The following is a 14,653-nucleotide window of genomic DNA, read 5'->3' on the forward strand; positions in this document are numbered from 1 at the left end:
CTTAACAAATACCACTGTTCTAAGCGCTGGGGTAGAGACAAGGTAATCAAGGTTGTCCCCTAGTGGGGCTCCCAGTCTTAATCCCCTTTTTCCAGATGAGGGAACTGAGGCACAGAGAATAATAATTATAATGATTATGATATTTGTTAAGCGCTTACTATGTGCAGAGCACTGTTCTAATAGCTGGGTAGATACAGGGTGATCAGATTGTCCCTCGTGGGGCTCATATTTTTTAATCCCCATTTTTACAGATGGGGTAACTGAGGCACAGAGAAATTAAGTAACTTGCCCAAGGTCACACAGCAGGCAAGTGGCAGAGTGGGGGTTAGAACCCACGACCTCTGGCTTCCAAGCCTGGGCTCTTTCCACTAAGCCACCATATACATAGTGAGAATATACATTTACACATGTACATATGTATATATATATATATATATATACACATAGTATATAGATCTATACACCTCATTAATAAAATAAATAAAATAATAAATATATGCATATGTACACACAAGTGCTGTGGGGCGGGGAGGGGCTAGAACAGAGGGAGGGAGTCGGGGTGATGGGGAAGGAAGGAGGAGCAGAGGAAAAGGGGGATCAGTCTGGGAAGGCCTCTCCCTCCTGGGTGGGAAGGAATGCCATCTTTGTCACTTGACTGACAGGTGCCATCTTTAGTGACAGAAGGGCAGCATGAGGGCGAGGCCCAAGATAGATAAGGGCCTGGGATTGTCTCTATTTGTTGCCGATTTGTATATTCTAAGCGCTTAGTACAGTGCTCTGCACATAGTAAGCGCTCAATAAATACTATTGAATTAATGAATGAATGAAAGGTCATGGGTTCTAATTCCGACTTTGCCACTTCGTTCATTCATATTTACTAAGCGCTTACTATGCACAGAGCACTGTACTAAGCACTTGGAAAAGTACAATACAGCAATAAAGAGTGACAATCCCTGCACTTGCCTGCTGTGTGACCTTGGACCAGTCACTTCACTCTTCTGGGTCTCAGGTCCCCTATCTGGAAAAGGGGGACCAGACTGTGATCCACACAAGGGGCAAGGATGGTGACCCAAGCTGATTCTCTTGGATCCACCCCAATGCTTAGTACAATGCCTGGAAAATAGTAAGCGCTTAAGCACATTGTGGGAAATGATTGCCTCTCTTTATTATTGTGTTACAATAATAGTGGTGTTTGTTAAGTGCTTACTATGTGCCAAGCACTGTTTTAAGTGCCGAGGTAGATACAAAGTAATTAGGTTGTCCCACGTGGGGCTCACAATCTTAATCCCCATTTTACAGATAAGATTATTGAGGCACAGAGAAGTGAAATGATTAGCCCAAAGTCACACAGGTGACAAGTGGCGGAGGCGGGATTAAAACCCACCACCTCTGCCTCCCAAGATTGAGCTTTTTCTACTAAGCCACGATGCTTCTCTATTTTAGAACACTGCTCTGCACGAAGGAAGCGCTCAACAAATATGATCGATTGAATGCATGAATGAAATGCCATAATTATTATTATCATTACTAAGATCCATGCAGCCCATATGGGCGTGGTTGGTGCATGCTCCCTCCCTCCTGTCTGTCATAAAACTAGCTCACTTCTCCCCTTCAAAGCCCTCCTGAAAGCTCACCTCCTCCAGGAGGCCTTCCCAGACTGAGCCCCCTTTTTCCTCTGCTCCTCCTCCCCTCCCCATCACCCCGACTCCCACCCTCTGCTCTACCGCCTCCCCGTCCCACAGTACTTGTGTATATTTGTGCATATTTATCATTCTATTTGTCTTATCAATGGTGTGTATATAACTATGATTCCATTTATTTATTTTGATAATAATAATAATAATGCTGGTATTTGTTAAGCTCTTTCCACTGAGCCACGGGCTAGGAAGTCAGAGGTCATGGGTTCAAATCCCAGATCCACCTCTTGTTGGTATTTAAGTGCTTACTATGTGCAGAGCACTGTTCTAAGCACTGGGGTAGATACAGGGGAATCTGGTTGTCCCACATGAGGCTCACAGTCTTCATCCCCATTTTCCAGATGAGGTAACTGAGGCCCAGAGAAGTGAAGTGACTTGCCCACAGTCACCCAGCTGACAAGTGGCAGAACTGGGATTCGAACCCATGGCCTCTGACTCATTCATTCATTCAATAGTATTTATTGAGCGCTTACTATGTGCAGAGCACTGTACTAAGCACTTGGAATGAACAAGTTGGTAACAGATAGAGACAGTCCCTGCCGTTTGATGGGCTTACAGTCTAATCGGGGGAGATGGACAGACAAGAACAATGGCAATAAATAGAGTCAAGGGGAAGAACATCTCGTAAAAACAATGGCAACTAAATAGAATCAAGGCGATGTACAATTCATTAACAAAATAAATAGGGTAATGAAAATATATACAGTTGAGCAGACAAATACAGTGCTGAGGGGATGAGAAGGGAGAGGGGGAGGAGCAGAGGGAAAGTGGGGGAAAAGAGGGTTAAGCTGCGGAGAGGTGAAGGGGGGGTGGTAGAGGGAGTAGAGGGAGAAGAGGAGCTCAGTCTGGGAAGGCCTCTTGGAGGAGGTGAGTTTTAAGTAGGGTTTTGAAGAGGGGAAGAGAATCAGTTTGGCGGAGGTGAGGAGGGAGGGCGTTCCGGGACCGCGGGAGGACGTGGCCCTGGGGTCGACGGCGGGATAGGCGAGACTGAGGGACGGTGAGGAGGTGGGCGTTAGAGGAGCGGAGCATGCGGGGTGGGTGGTAGAAAGAGAGAAGGGAGGAGAGGTAGGAAGGGGCAAGGTGATGTAGAGCCTTGAAGCCTAGAGTGAGGAGTTTTTGTTTGGAGCGGAGTTTGATAGGCAACCACTGGAGTTGTTTAAGAAGGGGAGTGACAGGCCCAGATCGTTTCTGCAGGAAGATGAGCCGGGCAGCGGAGTGAAGAATAGACCGGAGCGGGGTGAGAGAGGAGGAAGGGAGGTCAGAGAGAAGGCTGACACAGTAGAATAGCCGGGATATAACGAGAGCCCGTAGCAGTAGGGTAGCCATTTGGGTGGAGAGGAAAGGGTGGATCTTGGCGATATTGTAAAGGTGAAACCGGCAGGTCTTGGTAACGGATAGGATGTGTGGGGTGAACGAGAGAGATGAGTCAAGGATGACACCGAGATTGCGGGCCTGAGAGACGGGAAGGATGGTCGTGCCATCCACGGTGATAGAGAAGTCTGGGAGAGGACCGGGTTTGGGAGGGAAGATGAGGAGCTCAGTCTTGCTCATGTTGAGTTTTAGGTGGCGGGCCAACATCCAAGTGGAGACGTCCCGGAGGCAGGAGGAGATGCGAGCCTGAAGGGAGGGGGAGAGGACAGGGGCGGAGATGTAGATCTGCGTGTCATCTGCATAGAGATGGTAGTCGAAGCCGTGAGAGCGAATGAGTTCACCAAGGGAGTGAGTGTAAATGGAGAACAGAAGAGGGCCAAGAACTGACCCTTGAGGAACTCCAACAGTTAAAGGATGGGAGGGGGAGGAGGCGCCAGCGAAGGAGACCGAGAATGACCGGCCAGAGAGGTAAGAGGAGAACTGGGAGAGGACAGAGTCCGTGAAGCCAAGGTGAGATAAGGTATGGAGGAGGAGGGGATGGTCGACAGTGTCAAAGGCAGCAGAGAGGTCAAGGAGGATCAGAATGGAGTAGGAGCCATTGGATTTGGCAAGAAGGAGGTCACGGGTGACCTTAGAGAGAACAGTCTCGGTAGAGTGGAGGGGACGGAAGCCAGATTGGAGGGGGTCCAGGAGAGAATGGGAGTTAAGGAATTCTAAGCAGCGATTGTAGACGACTCGTTCTAGGATTTTGGAAAGGAAGGGTAGTAGGGAGATAGGGCGATAAGCCCGGGCTCTTTCCACTGAACCACGCTGCTTCTCATAATAACAATGTTGGTATTTGTTAAGCGTTTACTATGTGCAGAGCACTGTTCTAAGCGCTGGAGGAGATATAGGGTCATCAGGTTGTCCCACGTGAGGCTCCCAGTCTTCATCCCCATTTTACAGATGAGGGAACTGAGGCATAGAGAAGTGAGGTGACTTCCCCACAGTCACACAGCTGACAAGTGGCAGAGCCGGGACTCAAACCCATGACCTCTGATCCCCAAGTCTGGGCTCTTTCCACTGAGCCACGTTATTTATTTATTTATTTATCTATCTATCTATCTATCTATCTATCTATCTATCTATCTATCTATCTATCTATCTATTCATTCATTCATATTTATTAGGCGCTTCCTATGTGCACAGCACTGTACCAAGCGCTTGGAATGTACAATTCAGCAACAGATAGAGACAATCCCTGCCCAACAACGGGCTCACAGTCTAAAGGGGGGAGAGAGACAACACAACTGCGGGCCACATCCGGCCTTTCCTGCGGCCTGTTGGGTCCTGTCAGGAACTTTTGAATAAAGGCTTTGATAAAGTCATTGATCAGGATCCCTGGAAACAGGAGCGAGAAGAGCAGCTGAGGCTAATGCCCCTTCCATCGGGCTCGAGCTTCTTCCCTGAGGGTCCAGGCCTGGGATCCCTCGAGATGCTGCTCAGCATATTTCAAATTCTTATTTTGTTTCGTTCTGTTTTGCTTTGCTGTCTGTCTTCCCCTTTTAGACTGTGAGCCATTCATTCAGTCATATTTATTGAACACTTACTGTTTGCAGAGCACTCTACTAAGCGCTTGGAAACTACAATTCAGCAACAAATAGAGACAATCCCTACCCAACCCCATCTCACATGGGGCTCGCAGTCATAATCCCCATTTTCCAGATGAGGGTAACTGAGGCCCAAAGAAGTTAAGTCACTTGCACAAGGTCACCCAGCAGATGAGTGGCAGAGTCAGAATTAATAACAATGTTGGTATTTGTTAAGCGCTTACTATGTGCAGAGCACTGTTCTAAGCGCTGGGGTAGATACAGGGGAATGAGGTTGTCCCATGTGAGGCTCACAGTCTTCACCCCTAATTTACAGATGAGGGAACTGAGGCACAGAGAAGTGAAGTGACGCCCACAGTCACATAGCTGACAATGGGCAGAGTCGAGATTAGAACCCAGAAGAAAAGCATTACAGGGAAATCAAATAAAATGGTAATCATTTTTTTTTGGTGAAGGATCTTTTGATTTTACAAATTGTAAATGTCGAGACAACCCTACATTTAACTGTCAAATCAGGTATTTCTGAGAGGTTACATTAGTAATGCTTTTTTAGCTGCAGTTTAGTAAACAAACAGGCAGTGATTTATCATTTTGATTCCTGATGAATCTGAGTGCTAAATTTCTCTTAAACATCCTAGGTAGTTAGTTGGGTATTGCAAAACTCTAATCAGGGCTTCAAAATGAGTAAAGGGCTGATTTAATGCAGGTCAGAAAGTTAATTCCACACAAAAGTACATGCAAAACCACAGGTATATCTGTAACCTAATGTGGAAGACACATTCCAACTGAGGGAAATGGCAGTAGGGGAGTAGGAAATGGTCTGCAAGTTGATATCAACTTGGTTACAAAGGTCCTGTAATATATAAAAGTTTTATCAATATAATTGAGATTATTTAATGTTTTCATGTGTAGACCCTTTGGTGGTGAAGTAACACGAGCTGAAATATGATTTCTTTGCAGGGTAAATTACAGGCCTAAGTCTCTCCTAAATTTTGGTATATATATGATCGTAATCATAATGGACCCAATCCGACAGCGAAGAAAGGCAAGTAAAATATTCATTCAATAGTATTTATTGAGCGCTTACTATGTGCAGAGTGCAAATATGATACATTCCCCCATGGAAGTAAAATACTTACCTCTTGTAGGTAAATTGCCTCCTCCAGAAAACATTAAATTCTGCCTTGAAGAGGTAATTTACTTTAAACTGATCCCTTTAGTTCTAGAGGGGAGCATGTTTTCCCTGCCTTATTCCACTGTAGATTTGGAACTAAGAATAGTAGTAAAAACCGCACCAAAGAGATCCCAGTAAAAGAAAACCAGATTAAGGTGAATTGTTCTTAAATAATGCAAAGTTCATTAAACTTCAAATTTGCATACCGGAAAACCTTACGTCATGATATGAAATTTCAATATTTTGGAAAAACTTGCATTTTGAACCAAGCTAAAAGCAATTGTTAGGGTGTTTGTGTGTTTGTGTACGCACACCTGTTTTTCATACTCAAAGATGTTATTATTGATGTGAATTTCACCTCTGGATTCTGGAGTGGGATAAAAGACCATGTCAAAACTGTTCTTTGTCCTGCTGTAATATTTATTGTTTGTAGTATCTGCCATTGTTTTAATTTCTGCCTCCTTATTTCACAATCCAAAATTTCCGTGTGAATAAAACTGCTCCCTTGTTGTCTTCAGTATGCTTCACTGGTCTACCTGCAGCAATTAACTCCCAATTTTCATCAGAGATGTAGGTCTGAGGCTTTGTTTTATCTTATCCTTAAAGTGTCTACTCCATCCTCCTTTATTTCAATTTCCTAATTTCAGCTCACCAAAAAGCAGTTGCGTGGACATGGAAAATAGTGCTGGCACTTTTTGTCTTGGGAAGTTCTTCCAAGTCTCATTGTCTAAACAAATGAGGATTTGTCCTAGAAATTCTAAAAAACTAGACAGAAGTAATAGGATTTTGGTGAGGATGGGATAGTTGTGGCAGTAGTCAAAAGCAGCAACTTTAAATTTCACTGAATTTCAGCTCATTATTGTTATCATCACCTAAAATCCCAACATTTCAGAACTCTCAATCAATTTGTTATTGATTGTTCAGTGACTGACAGTCCAGTTGTCTTCAAACCCTGTCATTGACAATTACCTCTACTCCTTACCCTAATCCCAGCCTTCTCACAACTTTTCCCTTAGTCTTAAATCTGGCCTTAACCCTAACTGGTGATCTCTTCCTAACCTTAGGTCCACTGAGGGTTTTCAGTAATTGAAGTGGTCAGTGGACTGATTTTGGTTTTATTTTGGAAGCAGTGATAATTGAATTGTGTCATTAGTTGAATTTATATTTATCATTAATAAATTCAAACAACCCCATCTTAAGAAACAGTGGGAGTCAGGAGGACCCAGGTTCTAATCGTGTTCACACCACTTGCCTTCGGCTTGACCTTGGTATATCACTTATCTTCTCTGTGTCTCAGTTTCCTAATTTAAAAAGTTGGGATTACATATCTGTTTCTCCTTCCTACTTAAACTCTGAGACCCATGTGGGTCAGCGACTGCGTTTGATCTGACTGTATTGTACCTACTCCAGAATTTAGTACTATGCTTGGCATACAGTAAATGCTTAACAATTACCACATTTAACATTATTATTATAACTGAAGAGACTATTTTGCATTTAGACAATTTATTTGGCTGTCCTCCTCATCACACTCATTACTGTTGGCTGCCCCAGCTGTTGCCAGTACTTTTTCTTTTGAGTCCTATCCATCTTCTCTTCTTTCTTCCCCACCTAGCTTCTTTCCTTTAAATCCACACAAACTGGATTATGCAGGTTCAGGGAGAAGAGTGGATTTCACAAAATAGAAATTAGTGAGTCAGGCATATGCTGGCAACAGCTCTATGAACAGCCCAAAACACTTTAATTGTTAATAATAATAATGATGATGGTATTTGTTAAGCACTTACTATGTGCAAAGCACTTTTCCAAGCGCTGGGAGAGATACAAGGTGATCAGGTTGTCCCACGTGGTGCTTTTCTTGACAGTTCCTCTTCCAGCTTCCTCCCCCACCACTTTTCTTAGCTGCCACTGCTCAAGTGGACATGTCCCTGAACATCAGTTCTTCCAGAAAACAGGCTATAAAGACTATGACAGGTATTTATTAGCTGTGATTGCTCTGTTAGCTATTACAGACTAAGCCTTTAGAATGTCAAGATTATATTCAGTTGGATTGATGAACAGTTATTACTAAATTCTCAGCAGTCATGAGTTTTTCCTTAGTGAAGATTGAACTAATGCTTATGTTTGATCCCTGGAGTATTAGTTACATTTGCATACTGTTGAAATTACATTTGTTTCAAAGTTTCCAGTGAATCAGAGCTCTCAAATATTTTCATCCTGAAAAACCTCTAACTCCCAACACCTTATAACTGTCTCTCCCTCCTACAAACACTCACACTACCCCCCCCCCCCCCCCCCACACACACACACACACAAATCCAACAATTTGATACCCTCTAGACATTGTGTTAGTTCTTAAAGACTATTCACTGCCATTTGTGCCACCACCACCACCAAAGAACTCCTTCAACCTAGTCTCTGTGATGACTTTGGAACCCCACACAATCCCTTCTGGGGTCCCAAAATTTCATTTGACAAAGCCGAATGTAAAATAAAAGACATCTTGCTAAAATTCTTAGACTGAGAAGTCGCAGCTGCCCTTCCGAAACCAGGCAATCGAAAGGAATGAAAGAGATGTGGATCCTGGGTAGAATCCAAAAGGGTAATCTTTATTTTAAAGAACAATAAAACTGATTACATATATCTGTTCATGAGTAATATTTTAATTAGAGATACAATAGAAAAAGAATGTGAGAGTAATGTCCGACAGAGATTTAAAATCATGACTAGGATATACACCAGAACAATTTCAAAATAGATCATCAACCACCACTTTGGTGGCCTACCTTCCCATCAGTTTAATTGGGAAATAGGGGTTTACACAGGTGGAGCCAACTCTGAAGAGGTTCTTCATTGACCACAGAGCAGAGAGTAAAGAGGCTTTCTAGATCTTTCTCCCCACTATCAAGAGAATTCAGGAGCTTGGCTCCTCCCAGGGCCTCCTCACTGAGTTACAGAGATGTTATGCATCAGCCTTATTCCCTCTTGAGAAATTTAGCTTTTCCATTCCTTCCCAGCAATTCCCTTGCAAACCTTCCACAGGGCTCTTTGGATGTTTTGAAAAACTCTAACCAAAGACTAACCATAATATAGCTCAGCAAACTCTGATACATGTACCTAAGATAGAAAGTAACTTTTCATAGCCATCATAAGTATTTAAATTAAATATTTTCTATATCATTTGCCTTTTCCCCTTGGGGATATGTGACATCTTGTTAAACCTTTGGTAGCAGTGCTTCATGTAAACAATTTAGTATTCTCCCCACCCTTAACCCCACAGAACTTCTGTGCCTATCTCTAGCTTTTTTTTTTATATTAATGTCTGTCCCCTCCTCTAAACTGTAAGATCACTGTAGAGAACTAGTCTACCAACTCTGTTGTGCTGTAATAATAATAATAATGTTAGTATTTGTTAAGCGCTTACTATGTGCCGAGCACTGTTCTGAGCACTGGGGTAGACACAGGGGAATCAGGTTGTCCCACGTGGGGCTCACAGTCTTCATCCCCATTTTACAGATGAGGTAACTGAGGCACAGAGAAGTTAAGTGACTTGCCCAAAGTCACACAGCTGACAAGTGGCAGAGCCGGGAGGAGAACCCACATCCTCTGATTCCCAAGCCCAGACTCTTGCCACTAAGCCACGCTGCTTCTCAACCTGCACTACTCCAGCCTTAACACTATTTCTGATCTTTTTCTGCTTAATTTACAATAGTCCATTTCCTTCACAACTAAGCCTGGCTTTTTTTTGCATTTATCACACTCATCATCAACAGTTCAAGAACATGATTTAAAAGGGCAGAAGAAAAAAGGCAATAGGAAATGAAACTTTGGATGGTAGAGGAAAGAGAAAGATTAAGTGCTTTATTAAAATCCTTAAATGCTGCAAATATTATAATTGAAAAATATGGTAATATTATCACCCTTGAGAGCGATATATTTATTGAACACCTATTAAGTGTGAAGTCCTTTACTAAGCACTTGGGAGATTATAGTTTGAAGTGTGAGAGAGGTAGAAGAGCAGAACAGTAAAAAATATGTATTGACTATGGTTGCTGAGAGCAGAATCCCAGAAGTTATACTCTTTTTTCTTTGTGACCTGAACTCTTGAAAATCTGTAAGATTTTCCAGAAAACATGCTACACAATTGTCCTACAATTTGTCTGAAAGTAATGCACTAGACTCTGACCTGGTCTTCTTACTTTCTGTGGAGGTAGCAACTCAAAAGTTCTTAAGAGATTGCATTCAAAGCCCAAAGTTTTCTGCTGTTAGCTGTGCAAACTTTTAGTTATGGCAGCAAAAGTGACCCAGGGCTTCCTGATTTCACTTTGAAATAATCATGTGGTAATCGATTCTAATCTGCCCAGGCAAGAAAAATGGCAGTTGATTTTATCTCTTTAATTGTTTATTTGAGGGCACTTCCTTTGCCTTGCAAACTACCAAAATGAAAGACAACTGATGGCCCTGATTTTTTTTTTTTAGTTATGTGGAATCTCTCAAGTCATATAGAAATTTTCATGTCTCTGAGGTTAGTGTCAACTAGTTCTTCAAGAACTTGAGAAGAATTCTGATAAACCCAGAAATCTTAAAACTATAGATTATATTAACTAGAAGTCAACTGTTCTGTTTGTAATTTAATTAGTTTCCAAAACCATGATTATTTAAATAAGAGTTTAAAATAAAGCCCATATTGTAGCTGAGCAGCATGGCTTAGTGGAAAGAGCACTGACCTGGGATTAAAAGAACCTGCTTCCTAATCACATCTCTGTCACTGCCCTGCTGGATGACCTTGGGCAAGTCATTTAACTTCTCTGTGTCTCTGTAAAACGGGGATTAAAACCTGTCTTTCCTTTCCCTTACACTGTGAACCCCATGTGGGATGAGGATTGATTCTGATCCGATTCAATTATATCTACCTCAATGTTTGGCATAGAGTGTTTAACAAATACCACAATTATCAGTATATTTTTGTGAAAACTGAACATTATAAACTTTGGATGGTTATGTCTTTGCTTTTTCTCCTTTCTACTAATTAGGAACATATCCTTCCCATTGTATTTCACTTCCCTATATTAGTAAAATTTGTTATCAAAGAGAAATTTAGCTTAATATGACTACCTGAAATCTAGATAGTGGAGCCTATTAGCTGAGACTTCTGACAGAATTAGGGCCTTTTCCTTATTTTAGACTTTCTAGACTGTAAGCTTGTAGTACCAGCTCTGTTGAAGTGTGCCTTCCAAAACACTTAGGACAATGTTCTGCACACAGTAAGCACTCAGTAAATACCCCTGATTGGCTGATTTTAGACTATGATAGGATTAAGATCATACTCCTCATTAGAGTCTGGAGGTCTGGAGTTGATACAATTAGGAATTCTACTTCTTGATCCAGGCTACACTAAAGTTAGGATCCAATCCTTGTTTCTTTGGGATGAAAATGTTCCTTATTTAGTTTGGAAAACACTGCTTCATGCTGGTACTGTTACTTTTGCTTGGAAAAACATGTGGCAGGGATAAAATGAAATTATTCTTGGAGGAGTGGGAGGTTATTCCATTAGAGAAAGAGGCCTGAATAATATTGAAGGGACCCTTAGAATGTTGAAGGAACTTGAGCCCAGAAAAGTATGCTTCCTGAGACCTGGATACCAGCTCTTGGTTTTGGCAGAACACTGCTCTGAGTTCCACTGCCTCTATTTTATTTTCAGGATTTAAATTGGCTCCGGTTTCTTTTTTTTTCTCATTACTACTAGAAGAAGTAACTGAATAATGCAACCCTAATTTATCCCAATCGGAGAAGTGAGAGTTCTTAACCAGCATTTTGTCGACTAAGGTCTTATGGTGGTCTTATGGTCCAACAATTTCAAATTTCATATTTTTTCTACTTCAAGTAGAAGTTTCTGTGATTTCATTATTAAAACCCTGTATCTACCAATTCTATTAGTCCTATGTACTGAATATAAAATACATGGGAGTCTACATTTCATGTTCACACAAGCAGAACCAAGCCAAGGACATGGCAAGTGTGATAACAAACACTGGCAGTTATTTCGGATGACAGTGATCAGTCAAAATGCTGCCTAAAGGGGGAGAAAGCTCAAGGGAAAGAGAGAGAGAGAGAGAGAGAGAGAGAGAGAGAAAGAGAGAGAGAGAGAGAGAGAGAAAGAAAGAGGAAGAGAGAGAAAAGTCTGAGAGGAAAGGAACCTGGGAGATGGGTGAAAAAGTTAATATCAGATAAATAGAGATTCATGTATTCACTCATTCATTCAGTCATATTTATTGACCACTTACTGTGTACAAGCACTATCCTAAGCGCTTGGGAGAGTACAATGTAACAATAAATGGACACATTCCTGCCTACAATGAGCTCGCAGTCTAGATTGATTTACATGTTTTATATCTTAATTTTGGGAAAAGTAAATGTTGTATTGGGGGCTTCAAACAAAGGAAGGCTGTAACTCAGTTAGACACCTCCCTTTGGCGTGGCAACCAACTAGATATTTTCTCACTAATCTTTGGACTCACATGTGTATGTGAAGGGTAATCCTGAAAGGGGACTTTGCTGCTTCTAAGGATTGAACTGAATCTTCACCTAAATTGCATCTTTGACCTGGCTTTCCAGCACATCCACTGATTTGCATAATACCCTCTTGCAGAAGTCCCTGGGCAATAGAGATGGGGCCAACAAACTTCACTGGAGAGAAGAGGAGGTGGGCTCCTTGCCCCCAGACAAGAGGGATTAAGAGAACTCTAGAGCAGGAAGAAAAGGCAGTCATCCCAAGTGAACTGGGTTTGGCTAAAAGGAATCCCACTGGAAGGAGGCAGGGCCTTGTGGAATAGGGGAAGAGAGTTTTTGGGTGGAGAATGTTGTGCTGCTGGATGAGGGGGATTAGGAATGATGACCTCTGTGAATTAACAGTTAGGGCAGGGGAAGAGACAGAGTCAGTTTCCCCAAGAGTTGGCTTCTTTAACTCCTCACTATGTTGGGGGAGAGGATTCTTACATCTGGTGCTTTGAACCACAATACTACCTGCTGAAGGGTAGATGCATTTCTGATCCTGAGTGAGTCACCTGGTGGAGTAATACTGTAACCGTGATCCTGACCTTGCCTCAGCCCGTGAATGGTCTGTGTATCTCTGATTCCGAGACCTGTTTCCAATGCAGAGACCAACAACAGAATTAAGACTTGTGCCACCAACAGAGACGACAGCGACTTTCAGGTCAGTAACTCCGTCTGCTGTATCATCAGAAGCTCTAGACCAGCTCTGTGTTTGAACCGGGATTTTCAGGGTTAGTGGTGGTGTTATCTGTTGGAAGTTTTCCCTGTGCCATGACAATGGGGCCTAAAAAATGCTTCTAAGATTCTATTAACCATCCTTACTTTACATTTCTAAATGACTGTCTCTTGAGGACTTGTGAAATGGATGAGGGCTGAGTGTTGTCTAGTGCTGTTAAAGTTTCAGAGATATTCTGTTCTGTGATCATAAATTATACCCATGCGTGTTACCCAGGGGCATTATAACAATGGGCTGAGGGAGACCAACCAAGATTGTGAGGTTGGCTGTGTTTTGACATCACTACTGTAAAACAATTCAAGGACAGAACCTGCAGATGGGAGGACACTGGGGTCTGAGCAATGCTCAGCCTAAGCGGCCAGGGGCTAAAAAAGGTACTGTATTTTCAGAGACACAGTGCTTCAGGAATTTTCTGCGTAGGTCTCATATCCATTAATACAATTTCACCATAAATAATGGTTGTTGAACTAAGGAAAAGTATTTACCGTTGAGATTTCCAGTTCCAATCAGTTTATATGTGGGCCAAATACTGAGGGGATTCTCTAGTGTAGCTCTTCCTGCCGAAGAAGGTGGGAGAACAAGAAGCAGTGTGGTTTAGGGGATAGAGCATGGGCCTGAGAGTCAGAGGGATCTGGGTTCTATTCCTGACTCCACCGTTTGTCTTCCCTGTGACTTGGGCAAGTCAGTTAACTGTTCTGTATCTCATCTATAAAATGGAAATTACGACTGTGAGCCCTATGTGGGACATGGACTGTTTCCAACCTGAATAGCTTGTATCAACCCCAGCACTTAGTACAGTTCCTGGAATATAGTAAGCACTTAACAAATACCATTTAAAAAAACCCCTAAGGATTACATACATGAATAAGCTGGGAAAGTAAATAATAATAATGTTGGTATTTGTTAAGCACTTACTATGTGCCGAGCACTGTTCTAAGCACTGGGGCAGACACAGAGGAATCAGGATGTCCCACGTCGGGCTCACAGTCTTAATCCCATTCTACAGATGAGGTAACTGAGGCACAGAGAAGTTAAGTGACTTGCCCACAGTCACACAGCTGACAAGTGGCAGAGCTGGGATTCGAACTCATGACCTCTGACTCCAAAGCCCATGATCTTTCCAATGAGTCACACTGCTTCTCTGTAAAATATGTAAATATGTAAAATAAGTAAAATATGATGTGAGCTTAGGTTTTGAAAATGTTGCAGGGTTAAAGATAAAAGTCCATTACTTGCTAGGGATACATCATTTGCACACTCACAATACATATACACAACATATGTGAAATTATGGCCTCTTATTATATGCTTACTACAAATTAGATTTATCATAGATAGCCATAAACCAGGATTCCTGTGATTTAAAATTCAATCAATAGTATATACTCAGAGCACTATACAGAGTGCTTGGGGAAAGTACAAAAGAATTAGTCGACGATTTCTGATCTCAAGGACCTTGCTGAGTAGATCTCAAGGACCTTGCTGAGTAGAGGAAGCTTATTTAAAGAAGTCAAATACCACAAAAGTTACAGTT

Source organism: Ornithorhynchus anatinus, chromosome 5 (genome assembly GCF_004115215.2).
Source record: "Ornithorhynchus anatinus isolate Pmale09 chromosome 5, mOrnAna1.pri.v4, whole genome shotgun sequence".
In the NCBI taxonomy this organism is placed as follows: domain Eukaryota; kingdom Metazoa; phylum Chordata; class Mammalia; order Monotremata; family Ornithorhynchidae; genus Ornithorhynchus; species Ornithorhynchus anatinus.